Source organism: Protopterus annectens, chromosome 6.part0 (assembly GCF_019279795.1).
Source record: "Protopterus annectens isolate FY-2018-M chromosome 6.part0, PAN1.0, whole genome shotgun sequence".
Lineage (NCBI taxonomy): Eukaryota > Metazoa > Chordata > Ceratodontiformes > Protopteridae > Protopterus > Protopterus annectens.
Genome location: NC_056737.1, coordinates 1686393519 through 1686409695, shown reverse-complemented (window position 1 = coordinate 1686409695; position 16177 = coordinate 1686393519).

Below are 16177 nucleotides of genomic sequence, written 5' to 3'. Positions count from 1 at the left end.
TACTGAAGACAATTCCCTCTCTCTTAAATATATTACCTAAAATCAGACAGAGTGACTGCCTGATCTACAAAACATGCTCCATAAATTTTCCTCTTGCCAGAATACTTTTGATTCACTTATAAATCAAATGCCTAACAATAATCTACTTGCTTGGCCTCCCTCTGCCCAGTCTGTTTTTGCTTATTATATTCTCAGGTTCATTAAAGAATTCTTGATGATTAAGTTTATCTGCATCTTGTCACCAAATTACTGATTTCTTGCATATTCACATGAATGTTATTTGTAACTATGGTTGTGTCACAGTAGTATAGTTTAAATAGAAAACAACTTAGTTTTGCAGTTATATAAAAGTCCCTAAAATAATGTTGGTTTCATAATATGAACATGTGTTGCTTAAGGAGGAAAGCCCAAAGGCATGACAGCACTGAATTCAGTAATCCATCTTATTGTGTTACCATAGCACATCAGTGACTGGATACTTAATCCCCACCATTCAAGTTTTTGAACGTACACTAGGAATTCCATCCATCTTTTCCAACCTAAGCATGCTTCCAATGGCTTATGTTTAGCATGAAGTGACCTGCATGCTGAATTAAGTAAGCAAGTGATCTGGATGTTTTCTCGCTCTACAAAAATCCTGATACTTTCCTTCGCTTGCAAAGTGCCACTTGCTTTGGGTAGCAAAGCCAGCTATTCACAATTCATGATGCGGTAGTGCTCTAGGCTGTTAAACCTTGCAGAGTGTACTGCAGCATGTTTCAAAACAGTTCAATGCTGCTTATAAGTAACTGTCAAATGTCTTTTTTTTTAATCTGAACTAGCCAAAAACATTAATAAAGTGAGTCAGCATTGCTTCCTTTTGAAGAAAACATGGGTTTGGCAGTGACCAACTTGTAGGGATACCATTCAGCAGACTTGTGTAATTGTAGCTGTCGAGTCATGTCTGAGCTTTATCCAAAACATGTTAAATAGAATGAAGAGCTTTGTAATTAATATCTTTGGAGCATCTATTTCCCATTTGAGATTTACAAGGGATGGGATGAACATGAACATTTTACATATTCTTCCCCCTTGTAAACATTAAAACAACTTGTTATTATATAAGTTGCATTTTACTTCAGGCTGTTACTGTAAATTCAGTTCATAAAACGTTCCTTTTCTTTGCATCTACTCCTTCTGACAATATTTGCAGATTTCATGTGAGAGTTGACTTAACATTATTTATGTTTCTTTTAGCAGAGTGTGCACATGACACAAACACAAGCACTTATTTGTTGATTATTCTGTACCTGTTCCCAAGCACATATTTACATTGGCCATTGCCCTATTTGTTTGCTAGCCATTCAGGAACAGGACCGAATTAGGAAGGTTTCAGGCCTCACATAAAGATTCAGTTTATCCTTTGACAGCATACATCTCACGCTAGTCATCAGCATTTCTTAGTACATTCCATGCAACTGAGCATAAGTTGCTTTTGCAATCCTACGAAGCTTCAACAAACAGAGAAATCCCTTATGTGTCTGTTACATTTTTGAATAAGGCCAATGTTTCCCCAAGTCTTATGCATAAATACAGAGCTTAATGAGCTGCTATTATGAGTGTTGGAACTGTATGTAATACACAAACACACACACACACACACACACACACACACACACACACACACACACACGCACACACACGCACGCACACACGCACACACATTTGCATGGCTTCATGTATAGAAATGTATGCTCGCATGTGTATCTCTCTGAATGTGTGTCTGTGTGCCTGTTAGTGTACGTCTATGTGTGTATGTGTGTATATGTGTGTGTTTGTATGTGTATGTTCCATTAATGTACTAGAGTTCAGTCTTTATCAATGTCATCAGCAAAAGTAAAAGGATTCATTTTTAGTCTTTAGTAAAATTGTAATTTCCTGTTCTCACCTTTCTAACCCTACTGTTAAATGTGTGTCAGCACATTGTCTCATTTCTGTATATGTAGCAATCATTTAATGGCAAACACTGTACATAGATGTTAATAATGTACAACTCAAGTCTTTCCTACAAGCAATGTTGCATGACTCTTGCCTTGGAAAGAGTTTCAGTTCCTTAGTGAATGAAACATAACCTGGTTATGCTGCAGTCTGAAGATATAGCGAGACTTACACATCCAATAAATTATTCAAATTTTCTGCAAAGCAAATTTTGTTGTGTGTATGTGTTACCAAGGACCATGTCATATGATGGGAATGCCATTTTAAAACAACAGTGATTCTAGCCATATTGAGAATTGTAGTTGTTATCCTTGCATGAGTGATATGTAATTGTGAAACTGCGGATATATATATATATACTAATTTGAGGTTGCAGTATGTCAGAATATTCCTCAGGGTCTAGGGTGAAGAATGCTCTTAACATATTGAGGTAGCAAGGGTCTAGAATATCAAGGGATGTATACAGAGAAGTTCCTCTGCAGAATATTTTTGAGTCATATAAAAGCAAGATTCAGAACTGACTATTTAAGTGTTGAAATTAAAATGTATTTTTCACTAGTCAAGGGTTCACAGTGTGTGCTATCCAGTTTATGATAGCAATTCTCTCAGTGAATATTTTCTTTAATAATTTAAGAAACACCTTTTTATCATACTAGTGTCATTGTCAGTAGCTACACAGAAACTGGCATTAACAGGCAGTACATGTTCCTTTTATGCCAGAGAGATCAGAAGAGCTTGGTTTCCAACATGAACCTGCTGTTTGGACTGATATGCCAACTAAATACACTACATTCAGAGCAAGATATTAAACTGAGGTCCCGCCTGTTTGAAATCCTTTTACTTCTGAAATATACCAAAGATGCCATAGCAATTGACATTAAATCACATGATGATGTTATTAAAAGAAATGTATGTATAGTATTTTTAACAAGAAAACAAAGTTGGCATTAAACAAAACAGCACAGAAAATAACGCTGGCAGAACAAGTAATGGATATGTAACATTTCACTGAAGCTTTCACTGGAACACAATTCTAATACATTTTACAAATTAGAAAAAAAATACAGAATGGTTAGTTGACAAAATAGGCTTCAGCAAACTGTAGAGTTGCCAGTGACAGATATCTCAGTTTAGGAATAACTCAGCAAGCTAAACCACCCACCATCCTTCCCAAGAGGAACAAGGCTCATTATCATTGCCTGCTAATGGGGGTAAGAACTGAAAAGCATCCTGTGTATCAAACATGGTGCTAGTTGTATGAAGCTCCTTTGCCAGCTTAATTCCCCAAATCCGTCTTGTACACAGTGCATATAACTTCCTGCACTGCAGACTGATGTAAGCAAGAAATGTGAAATGCATGCAACAGTGCCTAAAAGAAGCCTCACCCAATCACAGCTGAAAAGGGATGTTGCATAATGCGTACTCCTGATGATCTTTTTCCTACAAGTACTCATTCTTCCTGAACTTAAGACAACTTCTTACTCTTTAGCCAATGCATTCTGGGCAGTGCATTTAAATAACACCCATCCATTCATCCATCCAATGACGAAGGGTAGCATCCACCTCCTGTAATGACCCCATGAACAGCCATCACCGTCTACAGGGCTTACTAAGCAAGTCAGTAATAGAAGTAGATTGCCAGGCCTTTCTTCATACCACACACACACACACACACACACACACACACACACACACACACACACACACACACACACACACACACACTCACACATACTGACAATTTAAAGTAATCTATCTACATACCATCATTAACATGTCAGTGTAAAGCAGAATACCAAGAAAAAACTCACATAAAGACAGGGAGGAAATGCATGCCCTGCACAGAAGATATCATATCCAAGAACCAAACTGAGAACCTCTTGCCTCAGTGTAAGTGAGCTACTCACCTTGACCCTGTGCTGTTGCTGATTGAATGCACATCATATTTATGGACAGATCTTCCTTATTCAATGTCTGATTCTCTATCTGCCCATAAAGGGGCTACCTGACTGCAGTAGCTACTTTTCCAAAAACTGTTATCACATACTGATAATGAAGATACAGTAGAATCTATAGCCAGAAGCAGCTATTTAGTCTATAGAAAAGAAGAAACTATTCCAAAAGTGTTGAGATGCAATCCTGATATCACGCCAGCAAAATAAATAAATAAATAATAAAATCTGTTATAGTGCCATGTCCACACTTAAAACTAAATAAAGTCAGAGATTCACTGCACTGCTTACTGTCTGTTCATCATGAATGTGCACCCTAATGAAAGAATCTGCATATTCTTATGTAAATCTATGCTATAGCTATAGGCTTGTGCTCTCATCCATTCAAAAAAGCAAGCAAACAAAAATCCCTGACACATACTAAAAAGACCAACTCCTAAACCAGATGCATTAAACACAAGAGTCACAGTCTGTTGATGGTCTCCGTCATGCACACATATCCTGCTTATCTCAGGAAGGGCCATTGCTTCCTTTGACTGCATCCAGTTTCTTTACAAATTATACTCTCATTGAACACAATTCAGCGGACATTCACTTCAGCGAACATGTGAGATCGAGAAAGGACTGTTACACATGGTGGAAAGTGGGCCGGGGAAAGAAACTAGTTGGCCGACACTTACCTGTCTCACACACGGCAGTATTTCTTGCCCTTTTCCCCACTGTAGTGCAATATCGGAGTTGGTATATATTGTTGAGGGTGTTGAAATACTCACTACAAACTTACTGTTGCCCCTCAAATTATAGGAGAACTTAAAAGAAAAAAAGAAGTAAAATATTGTTAATATTCCATTTATTTTCAGTGTTTCCTTTATCTGAGCCAGGTTCAAGGGGGGTACTAGACCTTTAATAGGTTCATAGTTTAGTGTTAAACTAACCGCCTTTGTGGACCATTTTAACCTAGCCAATTACCTCACATGAGAATCAAATGCTGCACCTTGCGTCAGTAAGGTAAACACCTTAACCATTATACCAACCTCCTATCCCATGGTAGGCATTTCTCTAAGCAAGAAGCTTTGGCAGAAAGCAATGAGTCAAACATGGGAAACCAATGCATACTCATACATGTACAAAGAGGCAGTTCCTGAACATCACCAGTTTATTTGCTTTTTAATTTTTCCAAATCTTTTTTTTTCTAATACCATGATGGGACTGGACCCCGTTCTTAAGTAGGATATAATTAAAGTTCATGAAATTAGCATTGTTTCAATCTTTGATGTTAGCCAAAAATTTTATTTGGACTGATATATTTGTTTTTTGACTTCTATTTTTTGAACTTTTGCTAATGGGTGATTCCATCTGATGTACACTTCGCCATTCTCTAAAATGCTTTGTTGTTCATGTTTCCAGTGCTTCTCAGATACTTCAGTATTTTAGAGTTTGCACATTCCCCAAAGTGTTCCATCCCATTATTGTACCATTCAGTGTACAGACCATCTGTTATGAGTGTATCACATCAAGCAACAAATTGTGTGACTCTTAACAATTCTTTTTATTACAGAACCTACATTTGTCTGTTTCTCCCACAGAGAGATGTTCAGAATTTGTGTTTTTTGCCATTCATTTTTTACAAGGATACAAGGTCCTGCAGAGACTATATATATATATATATATATATATATATATATATATATATATATATATATATATATATATATATACTTATGTTACTGAGGTGAAAAATAGAACTAAATAATTTATATTTGTCAAGTTGCATAAATCATGAATAAGAGTTAAAATAGTGTGGTATAAAAATGATGACTGAATGAGAAGGCTTTTCAGAAAAGCAGACCTGACTTAATAAAACACTGGAATTATCTATATAAGAATTCAAGTACACAGAAACACATGATGAAACCGATATGTATAAGATGAAATGTGAGACAAATATATAAAAAATAAATAAATAAATAAATAAAATAAACAAATAAGGTGTGGTATAAATGATGTACAGTTAAGGAGACACAACAAAAATTTGAAAAGTAGAAATTCTAACCTCATTAGATAAGTGTGGCTGGAAGCTTGAGCAAAAGTTCTGTTCAGTATTGACCACCTTTTAGAATCTGTGTTAGAAGTAGAGATTTTTCAAAGATATTAAAAATAATAGTTATGTGTGTTCATATAAATGTACATTTTGTTGATCAGAAAAATGCAAATGACCCATGCAAACAAATAGTTCTGTTAGGCACTATTAAAGTGAAATTAGGTGATACAGTAAAATATAAAAATTTGTTAGAAGCGATGAGACAACATTGCAAATATTGGCAAGAAATGTTGAGAAGAAATACATGAAATGTTCATTTAAACGTTTTTTTCTCTAAAGCCTCCTTTCAGGCATTTAGAAATATGTACTGAATGTACAGTGGTGTGGCCTTTGTGTACATACTCTGATCATTCAAGAAAGTAATTTAGTCCAAAGTTATATTTATGAATATACATATAAAATAACATGACAAAAATTGCAGTAATTGAAGAGGTATGCTTTTCAAATATTTTGGATCTTTTAACTTGTGAGAAGCTAGAAATGGTCAAACAAATTTACAGTGTAAAACCAAACAGTGCATGTGTAACACAACAGTTGTACAACCACAGAACCATCTCATACACTGAGAAAAGACACAGGAATAATGACCTTCAGAAGTTATGACAGTGTTAATTTATTGCAGTAGAATGTCATATTAACTAATTCATATTAACTAAATTCTCTGCCAGTGATTTATGTGGCAAGGAAAATACCAGTGGCTGTCATTAGAAATGAGAGGGGTTTGAAGCATAGGGAAAGATGGGTTTCATGCTGAAACAGTCAGAATGAACATTTTGGATGTATATTATTGTCTGGATTGCATAAAAGAATAAGATTTGAATTTGTACTGATTTACAAGTTTTGAATAAAGTTATTAAAATAGAGCATGCTTACTGTTTTATGATTGAGCAAATAGTTTGAATAATGTAAACGTTATGTTCTTCTCAGTAGTAGGTGTAAACCCAAGATTTTGTAAGGTAATGTTATTTGAATAAAATTCCAGAATACATGCATTTAGTAAGACACAGATTCCTTAGATTTTATTTAACATTTCATCAGTACCAGTAGTAGTTCAAACAGCTGTTGCAAAACTAGCTGAAACTTTGAAGTGAAAGACGTAGTTAATTAAATGATCTATTATTATGGGGTCAGACATAGCAGGAGATATAGACAGTGGGAGGGATTCATGAAAGCCTGCACGGCGATGCTCACACAACTGTGGCAAGTTTTAGCTTCATTAAACTCCGTGTAGCAGTGTGCACTCATGCTCAACCAAGGAAACATTTGTGGCACGCAAATGTCAGCATATGTAGCTGAACTTTATGCTCATTAAGCCAACCAACACCGTGGAGTGATCCAACAAGCTATAAGCAAACCATGGAGACTACATGTTCCTGTTGCCCATGTATTTAGAAACATTTTGAATACAGACACAGAAAGGAGTCTACATGGAAAAACTCTTAAAATTTGTACAGAACTGACCTCAACATGCAACCCCACACATATTATGACCTAATTATACACTGTGGATGCTAGAATATCAGAGTTATACAATAAGAAATACATTTTAAGGGCCATGACATAAATGCACCTTTGTTCCCCCACCCCAAAAGAAAATATAATTGTAAGTATTGTTTAAGGCTGCTTAAATGTTTAAACATTCTAAAAAATAAGAGCATTATATTGTACTGTAAGCATATGTAGTATGTAGTGGTTATATGGACAAAGTAGTAGCCTCCCTTGTGTTTACAACATTGTGCTCCCATGCAGTCTCTCCGTTGACATGGCTACTAACCATGTAGATTCCAGGCTGTCAGCATGGTGAAGATACAAATTAAGTAAAAACTCATTGGAATTGCTGAATCCCAAAAAAGTGTAACCCTGTATGGATGTTCACTTCATTTAGGCACTTCCACGTTTTTATGTTTTCAACGGATGTCCCACCACTGTAACTCACTGAAACAATTAGGCTGGCTGTAACTCCCCCACCATCTCTCATTCACCCAACTAACTACAGAGCACAAAATAATCTACAGACCCACCGATTGTCCTGCTCTCTTGACACTACTTGTTAAATACCAACCCATCAGGCAACTAGGATCTGAAAATCATCTACTTCTAAAAGTAGAAAAGCCCACCTTACCTGCTGGTCAACTCCTCTATTCCTTCACCATCGCCAAACTATGGAACTCACTTCCACCTTCTATAAGAAACATAGATAGCACCACCACCTTCAAACAAATACTGAAAAATCATCTCAACTCTTCCTGGCTGTGTACCTGCTCTAAACCTAACCTCTTCCTTCTCCTTATATGATAGCTAAACTCCTATGCTTTTTGCTACCACTGACTGATATTTTCTCCATAATTATTATTTTTTCATCACTTGTTAATACTGGTATAATAATGCCGATTAATATATCTCTGTTTATACCTCTCTGATTGAATTCATCTGGCAACCAACTAAATTCCTCCTTAACTAAATTCCAACTACATTCCTGCTTTTATGTATATGTGTATATATATATATATATATATATATATATATATATATATATATATATATATATATATATAAATATATATCTATCTATGTATATGGGATGGGCACTTTCTGCCGAAACAGAAATCACCGAACATGCTTAACCAAAATTGCTGTTCACCGAAGCAGCACTTTTGGTTATGTATGCTGGTTGTGCCAGTAGCACTACGGTGTGTTTAAGGGAGAATTCCCTTTTCCCTACTGTAGTGCGACCTCGGAGTGAAAATATAAAAGTAGGGGTGTGTGGGGGGAACAGCCCCCCACACGGGGGGTGCAGGAGGGCTTACCCCATTGCATAAAAGAAGATTTATTGTTTTTTTGTTTTTTTTTCGAACGCACTTTAACGAAAGCACTTTTTCGGTGAAAGCGATTTCGTTAAAGTGCTTTCAGTTATTGTGGATTTGGACTATTGAAGTTTTGTTCAATAGTTCTAGATCCATACACACACATATATATACATATATGTATATATATATATATATATATATATATATATATATATATATATATATATATATATATATATATATATACTGTAATCAGTATGTGTAACACTGTTTCAGCTTCTGTACCAATTAATGTTTAATTTTGTCTGTATCTATGTTCTTGTTGGAGCTTTTCTCCCCGGCCTCCACTGAAAATGGGGTCTTTCAGGCTCAGTGGGCTTTCCTGGTAAACAAATGCAATAAAAATAAATAAATAAATAAGAGTGAGTGATAACATGTTTGGGCTGTTGAAGTCATGGTTCTGGTGCTTAGATACACCTGGTGGTGCCCCGTAGTACAATCCAGAGACGTGCACAAGTCTTCACAATATGTGCTATGCTACACAATCTGATCTTCTGAAAACAGCTGCAGCAAGATCAGCTATGGGAAGGGACACACATCTCCCCACCAACGCTTAGTAGGTTGGAAAAGTAATTAAGTAATAGTGCTGTGGATTTGTGCTAAAAGTACTTTAACGTGACAGTAGAGAGACCTTTACTTTACTCATATGTGTCCATTAGTAAGTACTAGGAATCAGGTTTCAAAGATTTGCACAGTCTTACCTCTGAAGTATACTGATGCTCACTACATGGCCTTATTTTTGCACCATATCTTTGTACTGGAAAATCTGTAAAGAGAGAAGTTAGACAGTAATGATATACATTGCAGTTTCTGACTTCAGAACCCTTCCCAAGATCAAACAACAGGCAGGAAGCAGAACAAGGACAGTAACAAGAGCATCATATCCTTGTTTGTACTACAGCAGTAACAACTTTGTTTACCCAAGAAAGAACAGGCTATGCTTGTTTGTGACATAACAGTACATGAGCTCCCATCTCCTAAACAGCAGTGTAGCCTTGCTTGTGCATTAACAGTAACTCAGCAATGGTCCCCCCAAAAAAACACTTTATGGCTGTTTGTGCCATCCAAACTGGCCTTCACTTGCTGGCAAATGCATATTATATAGCTCCCAGTTAATATCCACATACTTTTTTAAGGTCAAGGATATCAAATGACTTACACACTTGAATGTCTCACAGTACTTCTCAGGTAATAACTGATGAAGTTCCAAAAAATACAGACAAGTAAGACAAAGCTGTATATTTAACAACAGAATCATAACAGGTTGTGTGATCAGAATTATGCTACTTTACCCCCCCACTAAACCTTTCTGAATGCATTATTATATAATAACTGCCTGTTGTTGTCTTCATGCTTATCCTAGAATTTCTGCTTTTCTCTTTTCCTAGCTGAACTCTACAGTTCCCTACAAAACGGTGTCTACAGGACTGCAATCAGTTGTTTTCAACATTTAAACAGAGTAGGTTACACAAAAAGCATTTGTTAAGCTTTCACTTACAGTGCTTTGTAATTAAGCAGGTCACCATATTGGTCAGCCATAGGTCTCTTTGTTTCCTTGAGTGGTTACCTCCTTCCCCTGTAACTGCAGTAAATTGACTCTTACATTAGAGCTGTAATACTTACCTTATAGCTTTAGGGCACCTTAGGAAACCTTGTAAACTGCAATAGCCCCGCTACGTTCGCCCCCGCTACGCTCGGGCTCTCTTCGCTCCCCTCCCTGCCCCCAATTTCCTCCTGTCCCCAGTACCTCTAAATTTATAGTACTGTAGCCACTCCCCCACTTCCTAGATCCTATCTGCTTTCATCTGGGATAATTCCACCCACCCCTATTCTACTACCTACATTTAATAGCACCTATTAGCTTTCTTCTGGCATTCTCCCATCCCCCCTTCCAGTACCTTTACCTCACCACTCTATCTTCTGGTGTTGCATCACCAGGTAAAACAGTTCCTTCACTCACTAGCTGAATCACATATAATGATATACTTCTCTTTACTACCCCTCTTGTTCACACCCCTCTTGTTCACACCATACCTCCTTACCTTGTATGAAAACCAGTTTCTTACAGGATTTCAGGTCCCAAAAGGACATACTATCACCCTAGCTGTAAATCCTTCCACCTTCAACCATACTTACAGTACCAGATCCTATCCAACATCTTGTTCAGTCTATCAACATCTCAACCCCAGGCACATTAGCTCTAGATCAAAACACTACCACAAACTAATAAACAAATTCCTGAAGTTCATCACCAAGTATAGACTCAACCTAATACTTGGTGGTGATATTCACCCCAACCCTGGCCCACTCACTTCAGATACACATACCCCCTCTACTTGTAATCTAAGCTACAAACCTACAATTTATAGGCCAACTAACTCTCTCCTAGTCTGTCATCTCAATATTAGAAGCATTAATAACAAGGTACATGAATTGCATGCACTTATGGATGTCCACTCCTTGAGATTCTCTGTTTATCTGAAACCTTGTTAAAACCTAACACTAAAGACAATGAAGTGTTACCACCTGGGTACAACATACACAGGCTGGACCGTGCTTCGAGGAAGGGGGGGGTGGGAGGTGGGGTAGCTGTACTCTATAAATCTGAGTTGAATGTCACCATAGATATAATACAACCTCCTCAGATTAATAACTCTGAGATTCCTGCCACCAAATTGCAACTTAATAAAAATAAATGCATTAATATCATCTGTATGTACATTCCCCCAGGTAACAATATATCTACATTTGAAGATATCCTGCACTGGTTATCATGTCACTACCCCCAAGAAACCCTACTACTTGGAGACTTTAACATAGACTGGGGCACCTGTTCCTTAGAATCCCCAACCACCCATATTAACCTGCATGCATTTACACAAATCATATCCACCCCTACCATGATAGGTAAACCCAACCAAAAAGAAAGTATACTTGACTGGGTACTCATAAACAGTCACCCCCAACTGTACACCTCTGGTACCCTCCTTAATGGCGTAAGCGATCACCTTTTCACATATGTAATTAAGCACAAAACCATTAATTCCCAACAACCCTTACTCAGAAAGGTTAGAAACAATAAAAACTTTGACCCTGCCAAATTCCAACAAGAACTAAACTCATGTAATTGGTCTATTCTAAAATACCTCCCCTTAGAGGAAGCAGTAGCATACTTTAACAACAAGTTCCTTGAGATCCTTGAATTGCATGCACCTGTTCGTTCAAAGAGAACCAAGGCAAAAACTGCACCATGGCTTTCTATAGAGTCTAAACTCAAAATTGCCCTTAGAAACAAAGCATGGGCTTTATGGCGTTCTTCTAAAGACCCTCAAGATCACATTAAATACAGGCAATCCAGGAACGAAACCAAAAAATCAATTTTACAAGACAAAAAACAATACTACTGTAATTTACAGACAGTAAATCAAAATAACCCTCAGAAGTTTTGGGCAGGTTTAAATAATCTACTACATCCTGGACAAACTTCAACCCCAATCCCTGCTGCTACTATTGATAAAACCCTGAAGATGTTTCTGATAGTTTTAACCAATTCTTTACTGAGACAATTCAAGCCCTAGCTAGCCAACTACCTCCTAGCTCCCTGGTCCTGAAAGTAGCACCCCTAGAAACCTACTTTGCTCAGCTTCCAACCAGTCGCCACTTCACTTATCTGTACCTTGATCAAAAAATTAAAACCCACTACACTTTCTGCTGATCAACTCCCTGCCGAGTACCTACAAAAATCAGCTGATGCTATTGCTTACCCCATCTCAATACTAATCAATCGAACCATAGTAGAAGCTAAAATTCCCACCATCTGGAAAATATCCTATGTAATCCCACTTCAGAAAGGAGGCAGCTCTACTGAATTCTCCAATTATAGGCCGATAGCTATACTCTTTCCACTTGCAAAGATTATGGAAAAATGTATTCATAGACAATTCATGCACCACCTAATCCAAAATCGCCTTATGGCAGACACTCAGCATGGCTTCCGTCCTCATCACAGCACTACTTCAGCCCTCCTAGCCTTTACTAACACCATAAACCATAATCGCAACAATAATTATATATCCTCAGCCCTCTTTTTGGATCTTTCCAAGGCATTCGATATGGTTGATCACCAACTTTTAATCCACACCCTGCAAACATTCTGTCTAGATACTGGAGCCCTCCAATGGTTTCAATCCTACCTGAATGGTCGACAGCAGGCTGTCCTCTGGCAGAACAAACTCACTAAACTTATACCTAACACCCTCGGAGTGCCACAAGGCTCTATACTAGGGCCCTTGCTGTTCTCCATCTTCATTAACGACCTTTATACTGTCATCCCAAAAGTCAGCTGTATCCAATATGCTGATGACTCTACTCTGATTTGCTCAGCCACATCTCCAGTAGAGTTATGGTCAGCTACCCAGACCACCTTTAATACAATAGAAAACTGGCTTTCTGAACATCGTCTGATCCTAAATCCCCAAAAAACTAAAATGCTGTTATTTTCACCAACACGTAGGTCTACCACTTTCACCTTTACCATAAAATCAAATGATGGCACAATAATCTCCCCTGACCCATCTACAAAACTATTAGGTGTCATCATAGACAATAATCTCAAATTTGACCTACATGTTAACCAAACTATCAAAACCATCAATAGAAAACTAGGGTCACTTTACAGAATAAAAGCCTTCCTAACCCCTCCAGCTAAAATTGCCATAGCTCGCTCTCACCTTCTTTCAACCCTTCTGTATGCATCCCCTCTACTCTCGAATTTGAACAAGACTGTCCTTAACAAACTCTCAATTTGCTACAACCATATTGCCAGGTTTGCCACTGGGCTGCCTTTTAGGACACATCATTGCATCAATCTAAATCAGCTTGGTTGGCTTGAACTACCTAGCCTAATCCAGTATAACCAACTGATTATGGCCTATAAAATCCTCTATAATCCGGATAATACTCCTGCACTTAAAAATATTATCACCCCCTATAACAATCCTAGACCGCTTTGATCCTCTAACAAACTACTAATTCAGAGTAGCAAAATTAATAACACAGCCGGTGATTCTCTCTTTGCAAACTCTGTAAGTAGATTCTGGAACTCACTTCCAGCTGATATTACCTTACTTTCCACCTTAGGTCAATTTAAAACTAGACTCAAACAACATTTGTCACTTAACTGGCTATGTCAATGTACCAAGCCTGGCTAACTCGAATGTGTAAAAATCTGTTAACTAGTTTACTGTGTAATTTAATTTAATCCTGACTTGTGCTCAGGACTAACTTTAACCTGTGGAACTTGTTTAACTTGCTTACTTATGTAATCTCTGTAAATAATCTGTTTGTAATATGTAATGCTGGTATTATGTAATGCTGTATCTGCTTACCCTTGGAGCTTTTCTCCCCGGGCCTCCGCTGAAAATGGACATGCATCCAGTCGGACTATCCCGGTCAACAAATGTAAAATAAAATAAAAAATAAAATCAGTAAGTCCACTATGTCCAAATATAATAAAGAGGGCTAAAAGTACAAGTCACAACTGAAGATCTCATAGCAGTGTACATTCTGATGCATTTGTTTGTGTGAACAATGACTTCAGTTCTTTATTGCAAAGCTGTTTGTGTGGCAAAGAGGGCTAAGGCATCCATCTGGTTTTCTGAATCTCCAGTGGTGTGAGAGTTCAAATCCTAAACTATGTAGAAATATCTGATGTGTAGCATCATTTTGTAATGTATATGTCATACTTTGCTCTTACTCAGTTCATGTATGTGTCCCTTTCCATTTGCCTTCCTTCCTTTCTATTTTTATTCAACTGGTTTTGCGATGCACTGAATTGCACAAACACAAATAACTACAGGACTGACTGTGCTTATGTGGCTTGCATGAAGCATAACATTGCTGAAACCAGACCACCTAGGAAGCAGACAGGCAGACATAGAAACCAAATGCATTCAATAAATGCTTTTGGCCATCACGAAAACCCAGCATGGAGTAACTGTCACACATTAGCAATGCAGCTCGGATTTGTGCACTGCTTACCTGCATGAGAACAGCTGTATCTGGCATGCACATACACTTAGTTAACCATATCGCAAATCTGCTCCCACTGCAAACCTTTCAACGGGTTCAATTTTTGTAGAATGTCCTGATTTTTGCATCACATTTTTGCCCTGCTCCACAAAAAAGTTGGTGTTATGACAGATAATTTGAAAATACTTGAGTACTGAAGGCAGAAAACAATGACAGACATTTGAATTTCAAAACTCTTAATTTTCAGACAATTCACATTAATGCAAAACATTATTCTATCAACTGTATAAGTTTTTAAGAGCACTATATAAAACTCGTCCTTATGTTTGGTCCTTTTTCAACCCAATATGTATGGCTTTGTCCAGCTATCTTGCTATAAAAGGTTGAGAGGTATGGCCCAATGTGCTATGGAAATGTATATATGATGCTGTCTGATTTCATGCCATGTGTTGGCCACACACCCACAAGCACTACAACCCTGGAGTCTCAGTTTACTTTTTCCACACATATATCAACCACATGACAAAGTGTAATTTATAATGTTGTGTGCTCCCTCATGGATAGTGGCAGTAGGTGGTGCTCACAACCTTTCTCTGTTAAACTCAAAGAACTAAATATGCTCAGTAAGGGTACTTGTGGTTGTTATACAGCCTGGCTTCTAAGCAGCCTAGTGCTATTAGGCTATTAGCCTCATATAACCCTATGAATCTATGCACCTATGCAGGCCTTCCAAGCTGTTGCTCCTCACATGGCTTGCTGATGCCATCTACTATAAGTTCACCTGCACTCCTATACAAGTCAGACTTGTTGTGTGGCACATGCATTAAGTACTGTGTTCTGTGGTCTGTGGACTTAGGTAGGGGCTCTGTTCTCATTTCTGTTGACTGTGTAGGTGCATGTGTGTGTGTGTGTGTATGTGTGTGTGTGTGTGTGTGTGTGTGTGTGTGTGTGTGTGTGTGTGTGCGTGTGTGCGTGTGTGCATGTGTGTGTGTGTGTGTGTCTAGTCAAAAGAATATAAGTGCTATCCTACAGTTACTTCTCCAATGGCATGGCTGACCATTTTTTTTAGCTGTTAATCCCTCTATATTCATTTCATACTGGCCTCCCAGGCTGTTGTATCTTACTTAAATTGGTAGGGGTTCTAATCTGACTGTAGTCAGCTGGGTGTCTGTAACTCTAGACAGCAGAGTACAAGTGATATCCTACAGTTACCTCTTCAATCCAAAAGATAGAAATCAGGCATATGGCAC